At 35.4% G+C, this 12,292-nt stretch overlaps 1 protein-coding gene across 4 annotated transcripts in view; it reads right to left on the bottom strand.

Annotated features, from left to right (window-relative positions):
* Positions 1 to 12,292, bottom strand: part of BZW2 (basic leucine zipper and W2 domains 2) — a 60,376-nt gene that overhangs the window by 44,807 nt on the left and 3,277 nt on the right. The window contains exon 1 of one of the 4 annotated variants that reach the window (XM_009452701.3): positions 391 to 430. The exons of 2 other annotated variants lie outside the window; for them this stretch is intronic. The gene's annotated coding sequence lies outside the window, so the exon portion shown is untranslated. Of the gene's footprint in view, positions 1 to 330; positions 351 to 390; positions 431 to 12,292 lie in introns of those variants that run through there. One more of the 4 variants, XM_016957115.3, reaches the window with a different exon arrangement.

The raw sequence follows: 12,292 nt of genomic DNA, 5'->3' as shown, positions 1-12,292 counted from the left end.
ATCCAATCAATCAAATATTTAGAAACTTGATACTATATTAATGAATTGAACACTTTTGCATAAATTCCTATTTTAAGTGTAAATTGAAAGGTTTTTAGGTCTAACCTATTACATTTATTTCTGTTACCTACCTCAGTCTGTTAATCTTCTAACTGTCCTAGCATCTTTTTCAAATTCGGTCCCTTAGCTTGCAATGAGACTCTAGGCCCAGGTGTGACAATGAGCCACACTGGCACAGATGCATCTCATGGCAACTGTGCACTAATCCTTCCAGTTACCCAGCCCACCTTAAGTGGATTAGCACCTTCGATGTAGACTGATCAGTCTTACCTGGGACTCTTCTTTAGTTCTCTCCATTTTGGAAAGGAACTGATCTACCAGAGGACTTACCTTGTAGTTGTCCCTACAAGGGAATGACTGCTCCTGTCTAATTATCCAGCACTTTGGTCTTAGATTCTATTTTTGACTGTTCTGGTATGACTCATCTTTGAACTATGATAACCTGCCTTACGTAACATGCTATATTACTAACATGTGCTATGCATATGTTATTCAAACAACTTTATGAGCATATATACTCTAAAGCAGGGAACACAACACTTTTTGTAAAGAAATAAAAGAAAAATATTTTACTCTCTCTGAGGGATATAAGGTTTCTGTTCCAACCACTCAATTCTGCTGTTACAGTGTGAAAGCAGCTATGGACAATATGCTAACAAATGGTCATGGCTGTATTCCAATAAAACTTCATATTAACACAAGTGGTGGACCAGATTGGACCCCCAGGAGGTCCTTTGTGAACTCCTATTCTAGCGCATTGTATCCAATAGAAGTGTCTGTGATGATGGAAACGTTCTATATCAGCACTATCTAATACAGTAGCCACTACTGATCCCTTGAAATGTGGCTAGTGACTAGAGAAATAAATGTTTAATTTTATTTTATTGCCATTAACTAAATTTAAACAGTGTGGCTAATGGTTACTTATGTTAGGCCGTGCAATTCTTGTGTCCCAAAACACTTAAATTTGATACCAAGATAAAAATACATCTAAAGAATAGAAATTTTTAATTAATATTTTTCAAATAAAGTAGCTCGAAGAGTAGTCTGCACAAATTTCAAAGCCAGGTGGCTATAGTGAGGAAAAAAGAAAAATTACCACATTTCAAAGTAACACTCTGTGTGCAGTCAATACTGTTTAAGACTTTAGGGAAAAAAGACCTTTTTTTTTTTTTTTTTAAATATGGAGTCTCGCTCTGTCACCCAGGCTAAAATGCAGGGGTGTGATACCTGCTCACTGCAGCCCCGACCACGTGGGCTCAAAAGATCCTCCCAAGTAGCTAGGACTACAGGCACACTACCAGGCCCGGCTAATTTTTTATATATTTTGGTAGAGACAGGGTTTCCCCATGTTGCCCAAGGTGGAAAAAAGACTTTGGAGTCTAAAAATTATAGGGCAACAACATAAAAAAGGATGAGTTCATGTCCTTTGTAGGGACATGGATGAAGCTGGAAACCATCATTCTCAGCAAACTATCTGAAGGACAAAAAACCAAACACCACATGTTCTCACTCATAGGTGGGAACTGAACAATGAGAACACCTGGACACAGGAAGGGGCCTGTTGTGGGGTGGGGGAGGGGGAAGGGATAGCATTGGGAGATATACCTAATGTAAATGACGAGTTAATGGGTGCAGCACACCAACATGGCACATGTATACATATGTAACAAACCTGCACGTTGTGCACAGGTACCCTAGAACTTAAAGTATAATAAAAAAACAAAAAAATAAATAAAAATAAAAATTATAGGGCAACAATATCATTCCCAAAGTATAAAACGTTTCATAAAGATATAATAACAACACACAAAACTCAATAAAATTGAGACACTTCACTGCAGTGTTCTCATGAAGTACTTTGTATTTAAATAACAAGTTTCAAGAATTACCTTTTATTCTATATTTTAAATGAGTAAAATTATCTACTATTAAAATAAACTTTAAAAATTACCCATAACTATACAACATTTTCCTTTCCATTAATGCTAAAATTAAGAGAACAAGTAACATAAAATCCTTTACAGAAAATAAAGGAATCTAGGAATCTTTTGGGTTGATAACATTGTATTATCATTCTCTCCAAAGAAACAAAAAATAATTAAGTTGGTTCTAAAAGTTTAAATTATTGACACTCTAAGCAACAAACTATATGCCTATAATAACACTATACGATTTGTTGCCTGAAATAACATTAGCTTGTTTAATATCCTTATCATGATTTTGTAACAGCCTCTGCCTACTCAAAATCACTCAGCCAGTACAAAAAGCTTAATTACTAACAAATACTATGAAAGCTGTAGTATTTATAATAATTGAAAAAAAATTAAAATTCAAAACATGACACAAGTTATTTGGGCTTTAATAACTCTTTATAAGGTAGATAGTTGTTGGCACAAGTAAAGAGTCCACCATTAAAGTTCTTCACTGGAAAATACATACATTTTTGAGGAGAATATACTTTTTTTAATTGTTTTTTTTTAGTTTTTAAGAGTTTCGCCATGTTGCCCAGGCTGGTCTCGAACTCTTGAGCTCAAGCAGTCCACCTGCCTCAGCCTCCCAAATTGCTGGGATTCCTCACCTGATCCTGTTTAATGCTTTTTTTTTTTTAAAGTTATTTTTATTCTTTTATATTATTCAGGATAAGAATGAAAGGAATAGGGAAATGACAGCTATATATATATATATATATATATTTTTTTTTTTTTTTTTTTTTTTCTGAGACAGAGTCTTGCTCTGTTGCCCAGGCTGGAGTGCAGTGGTGCGATCTTGTCTCACTACAACCTCCACCTCCTGGGTTCAAGTGATTCTCCTGCCTCAGCCTCCCAAGTAGCTGGGATTACAGTTGCACGCCACCATGCCCGGCTAATTTTTGTATTTTTAGTACAGACGGGGTTTCACTATGTTGGACAGGCTGATCTCAATCTCCTGACCTCGTGATCTGCCCACCTCGGCCTCCCAAAGTGCTGGGATTACAGGCATGAGCCACTGCGCCTGGCCGACAGCAATATTTTTATATTAGAAAAAAGAGCATTTGACTTTATTTTTCCCTTAGAGCTGTTAATGCAAATCTCCTTTAAGAAAACATAAAGGCACCATGAGAAAGTTTTCATTTTATTATAATACTTCCAAAACTACTTTACACCTTAAACTAATTAGAAGACCTAAGTTGTAAATGCTCGAATGCTTGTTTTTAAAATTTCCTTTTAAATAAAAATAAAAATATTACAAAAATTACATTTTAAATATCCATGTAGAAACAAATTAAGGCAACTACACAATGTCACTTACTTTATCTCAATGAAGCTATTTTCAACAACTTTTAAGAAGTATAAATTAATTCCTAAAATCCTTTCATTCTAGGAATCACTTCCTGGTCTCTAGTTACTGCAATTCTACTTTTCTAAGAGGTCCCTTAAGGCATGTGCATTCCTTCCTCTGGGCCCTTGCACTTTCCCCAGATGGGTTATCTCTCAGGCCCTGCCCTTCCCCCAAGGTCTAGCCAGCTCATTCAATCTTCCAGATGGTCTAATTTTACTGATGTCATTCTTAGGTCTTTCAACACTCTGAAGACACAAACACATATACACTACCCACATTGTAGCATACTTTGGCTTTTAGAAAACCCATCCCTCAAATATAATGTTTCAGGGTACTTTAACAAAACACCCTAAAACTTCTGCTCTCGATACGTTAAGACCCATAGGTCTGAAATGTCAATGAAGTGCTGAGGTTGAGAAACCCTGCTGTAGACAGGAAACAATGGTGAGCAAAGCCAGAGGTGGTCCCTGCTCTCAAGGGCTGAAAATTTTGCACCCAGGTCTGAACATACCAGTGGCAACTAAGCACATATTTTATTGAACTACTTACTCGTATTTGCCAAACACTGGCGTCAAATTTTAGAAAAAAAAAAGTTTATCACTAAATAGATAGTCATATCTCAAACCAAAAGTACAGTTAGAATGTACAAAATACATGTTTCCCAGTCTCTGATACTAACAATTTATTTCTGAAATTGGTAATTTTACATCTTATGCAATTTAGTGGAAGGGCAGAGGATAGGCAAGAATATGGGTTTTAAAGAGAGCAGAAAAAGAAGCTCAACACCAGCAGACAAACTTTTTCTACTTTAGGATATTGCATCAATGGAAACAAAAACAAGAAAGAAAAGAGAAATTTTAATATACAATGTGTGACTTAAAAATGTCAATTTCTATGACTTTGAGAAAACAATGACATGCTATGTAGATACAGCAAAATGCAATATTCTATATACATGATGTGATCTTGGCTATGTAAAATACATTTACGTCCAATGGTGGTCAACATGAGTAGTGGGTTCAAGGCACCTCTTATTCTTCTTACCTATACTTGTCTATATTTTCTGTAATATAAATACATATCCTTTCTATAATTAGAAAATTGTATATACTTAAGTGAAAATGTTTTAACCTCTTTTGAAGTTCAAACCAATTCTCAAAGAGTCACGAGCAATAATAACATTTTTGCATAAAAAGATATGTGCCACAGGATCTAACTATCATTCCCTACTGAGAGAAACCAAAGTTTCTTGGATAAATGGCTGACTCCAAGGCTGGAGCAGGGGAGATTCACTATGATCCTGGGATGTCTTGTGTTGGCAAATTCAAAAGTGTCTAAAAAAAATCAAGCTAGATCAAAACAACATAAGAGCCATCTTGAGGACAATTCCACTGGCCTAGCCCAGGGCAATTTGAGGACCCAAATAACTAAGGATAATAGCTAATAACCCATTCAAAAAAATACAAACCCATAGGTCCATGCTCATAACTTTTAGCTTCATTTTAAAGAAAACAAATTTTTCAGTACACAAGGAAAGGGAAGTAAGTGAAAGATTTTCTTTCAGTAGAATGTCAACTAATAAACAGAGAATGAAACGTTGAATTAGAAAATCACCATTTTGCAACAATTAAATAAAAAATTGATTCATGCAAGAGTAATCAATGTATGCTAAACCTACGTGTGTGTGTGTGTGTGTCTGTGTGAGTGCGCTGGGGAGTGCTTGATGATCAACAGGATACTTACATAGCCTCCAATCATCTTCACATAAATTTTTTTAAAAATATAACTACATATTGGAGAAACAAGACCATACCTTAACCAAAGGACAACATACAATCACTACAACTCCAGATGTTTTACACTTAGAAGGACATATTGCTCATGTGGTAACCCAGACAAAAACACATGACCTGAATAGCTAATCATGAGGAAACAGATGTATATCTAGGGACATTCTCCAAAGTAACTGGTCTGTATTCTTCATCAATGATAACGTCTTTCCAAAACAAAGGTTGAAGAACTGTTCCAGGAGAATTAAAGGTGCATTGCTAAATGCAATACACATTCCTGGACTGAATGCTGTACTGGGAAAAAATATTTATGTATATATATATATATATATAGTCATTCATATATATATACACACATATATATGTATATATACATACATACACACACACACACACATATATATGACTATTGAGACAACCTAAGAAGTTGGAGTATAAAGATAAAATTATGGTATCTATGTTAAAATTTACTGAATTTTTTTTTGCACTGTGGTTCTGTAAGAAAAGTATCTTATTTTTACAGAATAAATACTGAAGAAATAAGGGATAAAGGCAGAAAGTGTATGCAACCTACTCTCAAATGATTAAGAAATAAAACTGATTATGTACACATAGAACCCTGGAGCAATGGCAAACACAAGAAGCCATATGTATTTTAGGGCATGGCATGGTGGCTCAGATCTGTAATCCCAGCACTTTGGGAGGCAAATATCATATGATCTCACTCATGTAGAATCTAAAAAAGTTGGTATCATAGAAGTAGAGAGTAGAATAGTAGTTTCCTGGAGACAGGAGAATAGGAGTGAGGTGGGGATGGGGAAAGATTGGTGAACAGGTACAGAGTTACAGTTAGGAAGAATAAGCTCTAGTGTTCTATTGCACAAGAGTTATTATAGTTAACAATAATGTATCATATACTACAAAAGAGCTAGAAGAAAGGATTTTGATTGTTCTTACCAGAAAGAAATGATGAGTGTTCAATGTAATGAATATGCTAATCACCCTGATTTAATTATTACACAATGTATATGTATATGGAAACACCACACTGTACCCCACATATGAAAAATTACTATATGTCAGTTAAAAACAAAAATGTTACACAGTAACTTAAGTAATTTAAAAAAACATTTTGCAGCATTTACCCATCAAAGTAATTTCTTCCTTCAATAAAGAAAAATTATGAACTAATAATGCTTCCATTAATCAAAACCCCTTTTAATTAATAGATTTATGAAACTTTTTTAGAATTTCCTCTGGAGTCTACAGATCATTCTTTTGACTATCCTCAATGATGAGAAATTTCCTTGTTTGATAGAGGATTTAATTTTAGAAAGTCACCAGAGATCATTCAGAGTCTAATCCATTGAAAAAAGTGGGTGGCCACTTTGAAGCTATCTGGTGTGTCCAACCAGGTTTTTATGACAAAATACTGAACAGAAGCAAAAAAGTAGGTGATTAAGCTGAGAAACAACAGCATCTTTATTTGAAAGTGAGAGGTAACCTTTAAAAATCACTGATTATAAGGTCAGCTCATCATGTATATTATAGAATATTTAAGGAAAAATTAGAAAAAATCTATCAGTCTAACTTTCAGTAATGACCACTGTTCACACTTAAACACAGTATAGTATACAGGCTGGGCACGGTGGCTTATGCCTGTAATCCCAGCACTTTGGGAGGCTGAGGCAGGCGGATCACCTGAGGTCAGGAGTTTGAGACAAGCCTGGGCAACATGGTGAAACCGTGTATCCACTAAAAAAAAAAAAAAAAAAAAAAAAAAAAAATTAGCCAGGCATGGTGTTGCACGCCTGTAACCCCAGCTACTTGGGAGGCTGAGGCATGAGAATCACTTGAACCCTGGAGGCAGAAGTTGCAGTGAGCCAAGATCATGCCACTGTATCACAGCCTGGCTGACAGAGCAAGACTCCGTCTCATAAATAAATAAATATCATCCGTTTTTTTGGGGGGGGGGGTTATATACAGAAAAAAATTAAAATTAAATTCTACCATCTTTTCTCATATTATGCTAAAATACAATTTAAAAATGATTTGCATTTGGACTTGGAGTTATATAACTTGATTCAGTGATATCCTCTGAATCTTTATTTTAAAAGTCATCTGTTCCATTGCATCACTTTAGGAAAAGCAGAAACTCTTATAGAGAAGGAAATGTCCTTGAAATTTGTTAATAATATTATAATTTTAAGCTTAGAAAAAAGCAAGATGGTCTCTATATTATTATTATTACTTTTTGAGACAGAGTCTTACTCTGTCAGCCAGGCTGGAGTGTAGTGGCACAATCTCAGCTCACTGCAAACTCTGCCTCCCTTGGATTCTCGTGCCTCAGTCTCCCCAGTAATTAATTTTTGTATTTTTTTTTTTTTTTTTTTTTTTTTGTAGAGATGGGGTTTTGCCATGTTGGCCAGGCTGGTCTCGAACTCCTGGCCTCAAGTGATCTACCCACCTTGGCCACCCAAAGCGATGGGATTACAGGCATGAGTCACCATGCCCGGCCAGTCTCTATATTATTTTAAGTAGTGATTTAAAACTTTAAAGTAATAACACACTGATGGCAAAAACAAAACAAAATCAAACAAACAAAAAACCCCAACACAGTACAGAAGGGTAGTGCTCTTCCCAATCTTTCACTCTTGACCTTATATCCTAGCCCCACTCCATGGAGATGATAATAATTTAAACCCTTTAACATCATCCTATGTAACCTTTTAGAAAATGCCTATGCATTCGAGATTTTCACCTCCACTGAAGACAAAAGTAATATTTATTATTAATGAGTATTCTCATCTCCAATGTTCCTTCCTCCAGAAAAGTGCTTTTTCACTGGAAGATACCTAAATACATGTTGAGCTTTACATAGTAGAGGAGAAAGATGATTTTATATGAGATTTACTTTCCACCTAGAGGAAAGGAGCTATGGACAGCACACACAGCACTGGCCTTGCTAACTGAGGCGAGGAGAACCAGGAGATGAAAATCAGCAAGAAGTGGAGTGGCAATGCCAGAGAGCAAGTTAGTTTACAACAGACACAAAACTGATGGGAGTGTTGGTGACTATTACTCCAGTGGGAAGTCACAAGACAAGTTATTAAAGTAAAAGAGTGTTGAAGTGTTTGCCTCTCTTCAGAGGATTTTTAATCAAGGAAAAGAGGAAAATAAAATCTTCAGAAAAAAAAGAAATAAAAAGAAAAGTAAGGCCTAGACTGGTAGCCAGTGAGAGAATTCTGTTTTGGAGCAATTGCTTAAAAATCGTAATAGTGGACCTTCAGGAAGCTCAAAGGTGGTGGTGGGCATGAGTCCAAATATTTGCTCACTTACTAGTTCTCTCAACCAAGAAACTCCTATCCTCCCAGAAGGGGACCTGCCCAAGCCTGTCTAGCAGGTGAAGCTTTATTTGAAGGGCTACACACACACACACACACACACACACACACACACACACACACACACACAAAGTTACTTTCCATATGCATGCTTATTACATAATGAGAGCATGAACTGGATAGAAATGCCAAGCCTAGTCTAGGGCACACTGATGACATGGGACTGGATTCCCCAACACAACTTTACAGAAGTGGACCATACAAAATTGAATTAAAGGAAATAAAAAAGAACTAGTACAGAGCTACAAACTCTCTGAATCATACATTTTAAAAAGGTTTAAGCCAGGTATGGTGGCTCATGCCTGTAATCCCAGCACTTTGGGAAGCCAAGGCGGGTGAATCACCTGAGGTCAGGTGTTCGAAACCAGCCTGGCCAACATGGTGAAACCCCGTCTGTACTAAAAATACAAAAATTAGCCAGGCATGGTGGCAGGCGCCTGTAATCCCAGCTACTCGGTAGGCTGAGGCAGGAGAACCACTTGAACCCAGGAGACAGAGGTTACAGTCAGCCAGTCAGCCGAGATCACACCATTGCACTCCAGACTGGGCAACAACAGTGAAACTCTGTCTCAAAAAAAAAAAAAAAAAAAAAAAAAAAAAAAAAAAAAAAAAGGTTTAAACCTACAGAGAAGCATTCATTTATTTGTTTGCCAAATATACCAGGTCTGGTACTAGTCAATAGGGATGCAGCAAGCACTAAATCAGGCAAGTTTCATGGAGGTCACTTTCTAGCAGGTGGAGCTTTGTTCCAAGTATTGCACAATCAGGCACAACAAGTTAGCAAGCACTGATGGTCTCCAGTATGTTTAAAGACAACATATGATGCATTTGAGTTGCAGTTGTGTTTATTAACGTTTTAATAATTAAGTGCGTGTTTTTTTACTTTGTAACTTACAAGTGGCATCCACGCGGAATGGAATACTTTGAAAACCATGGATGTAAGCCCAGTCCCTAAGCTAACCTTCAGATAAGGCACTGAGATGTCAAACCACTTGGCTGAGGCCAGGAATTCCATTCTAGCATTGGTAAGACAGTGGAGATCAAAGCAGAACGATCCCTGCCCATCTGGAGCTTATGTACATGGAAGAGTTGGGGCCAGAACCTGATCCACTGTCTCCACTCAGTGCATTTTCCAAGGAGCCAACTAAAGCTGTTGCAATGTCTTAGAGAATTATTTATATGATTCTCGAAGACAGCTTTTTCATTATTTGCCTCATAAATTTTATAGTTTGGAATAAGATGGAGTAGCGCATAAATATTAATTTAAAGTTGAGTTCAGCACTTGGATAAATTGAATTAGCATATGTTACTTCCAAAATACCAAAGAGTTCTCCATAGAGTTCTATTAAGCGGTGAGGGGGAAAAGGCATTTATCTTTAGAGAGAGAATTTAACAATATTGCCTCTTAGGGACATACGAATATTAGAAAATTTATGGCACCATAATTTCTAGCACTATAGGATACAGTTTTTAAATTGTTTCCTGCAGAAGCTCAACTCTAACACAAACACAATCTTCACACTCCCAAATACTAACACCGCATCCTTTTCCTCCAGCCAGCAGTTTCCTCTGCACCATCAACTAGGGGTTCTCTTTCCTGTTTATAATAGTCCCATTGAATTACCTTGTTCACTGAGAAAAACATATAACATTTCTTTTTTCTTCTTAGAAATGACCATAAATCCAGGTTAGTTTGAAAAGCATTAAAGTCTTCTGTGTGGATATATAAAAAAGGATGACAGTAGAATATCATCCAATAGTAGCTTATGATATATTCTCTACAGTGCTAAACGTTATTATCCCTTATTATTCATCTCTGCCCCAGGGCTTTTCTTGAGATTTATTTAGAAGTCCTCAAAAATAACAGTACACCTGTTATATTTTTTAAAGTTCTCATCTAGCATAAAAATAAGTTGAGATGTAAAAAGAAAATATAATGCTACATCTGACACAAAAAATAATTCTACATCTTAAGTTATTGTTTTCCTACTAAAATATTAATATTTTCAGAATGGAATTAAAGATAGCCAAAGGATTATACTATCTTAAATATTAATACAGGGCATTATTCTTTCTTTTTGTCATTATACTTTTTTCCTTTAATTTTTGAATAAACTTAAAAAACATCAATGGAAACACCTATTGCTAAAAATCAAGAAAGAATAATGAGAACATTATCTTTTTGGCATTTAACCTTAAAGAATGGTTCATTCAATGAGTTATTCAAATCTTTATTTTCAAAACAGATAGTTTACAAATATGACTACCTGAACAATTTTGGCACTCTTCACTTAATACATGCCAAATTTAGAACGGGGCAAATCATTCCACTCGGCACCTACCTGCCCAAAAGATACTTGCTAAAGAGCGCCATGGCCTCAATACACAGAAACGAGTGAGTTAAGAATGAAAAGTGTTCTTGTTTATGACCTGCTAAGATTGGTGGATTTCATATTAATTAAATATTCTTTTAAAATCCCAAAGTCTAGGATGACATGTTATAAAGGACATTTAATATATCTAAAACACAATAAAAAATTGTAAACATCAAAAAATCAGTTTAAAAAATTGCACAAATTAGAAAGTAGGTGTCAGATTAAGTATTCAGCTAAGCAAACACTGAGTAAGAACCTACCAGTCACACCCTGTCCTGGGCCTGCTCCTGATTTTCCTAGACTAATACTTATCCTATCAGTGCTGACATTGCTCGAAACAGTTTTGATACTCTTTTTTTTTGGAATGCCTTCTGAGTTGGATTATGACGCACAGAAGAACATCAGTATCTCCACTTCATTCACCTCTTGATTTTCTCAGTTAAACTAAATATATCTGTACCCCTTCTTCAGAATTTTCTTTTCAAAAAAGATGAAGATTAACTACCAGTAAGATATTCATCAATTTGTTCTACAAGCACTGAGTAATGCCACCAACCTTTTACTTTTTGGAGAAGTTAAAATGTGATGTCAAATGTTTATGGAAACGCATTGTTCACAAGACAGTTCTTTGCAGATTTAGGTGTAACTGTTTTAACACTTAAATGAATAATCACATAAGCGAAACTCCAAGTATAGAAAAAAGAACATTTGTATTTATATTACTTTCTTATGTTGTGTTTTAAAAAAAAAGATTTCTTAGAGGCTGTAATACTTCCAAATTTTCTTTTTAAAAACTTCATTATGGAAAATCTCAAATATATCCAAAAGTAGAGAGAACAGTATAATCAAGTGAATATACTCATCACCCATCTTCAACTGTTAACATAGTCAATTTTATCTCATTTATATTCTCATTCAGTCTCTCTTCCTTTCTGTCACAGAATTATATTAAAGCAAATCTCAGCTGTCTTCTCATCCAGTTCTGAAATAATTCTGTTCCTATCTCTAAAAGATAAGTAATCTTTTAAAAATATAACCGTAATCTACTTCCAACTTAAAAAAATCAAAATTTCTTATTATCAAATATCCAGTCAATAAAGATACCTAAGTCTAAGGAAAAAAAGTCAAATGTCAAGAAAAACAGTACCCTGAAAGATGTAATACTCAAAAATGCAACAAAAAGGCAGCATTCTCCTAATGTAGAGAGCTGGAAATCAGGGTCTTTAATGGGGAAATCTAAGAATGGCATGCCAAATTTGTAACATGTGCACAAGAACAATTTTTCTTGGTTGATAGCATTCATCAGAATGTCAAGAAGCTTGAGACCCAAAGCATTTAAAGA

Source organism: Pan troglodytes, chromosome 6 (genome assembly GCF_028858775.2).
Source record: "Pan troglodytes isolate AG18354 chromosome 6, NHGRI_mPanTro3-v2.0_pri, whole genome shotgun sequence".
Lineage (NCBI taxonomy): Eukaryota > Metazoa > Chordata > Mammalia > Primates > Hominidae > Pan > Pan troglodytes.
This window is presented reverse-complemented; position numbering and strand designations above follow the sequence as displayed.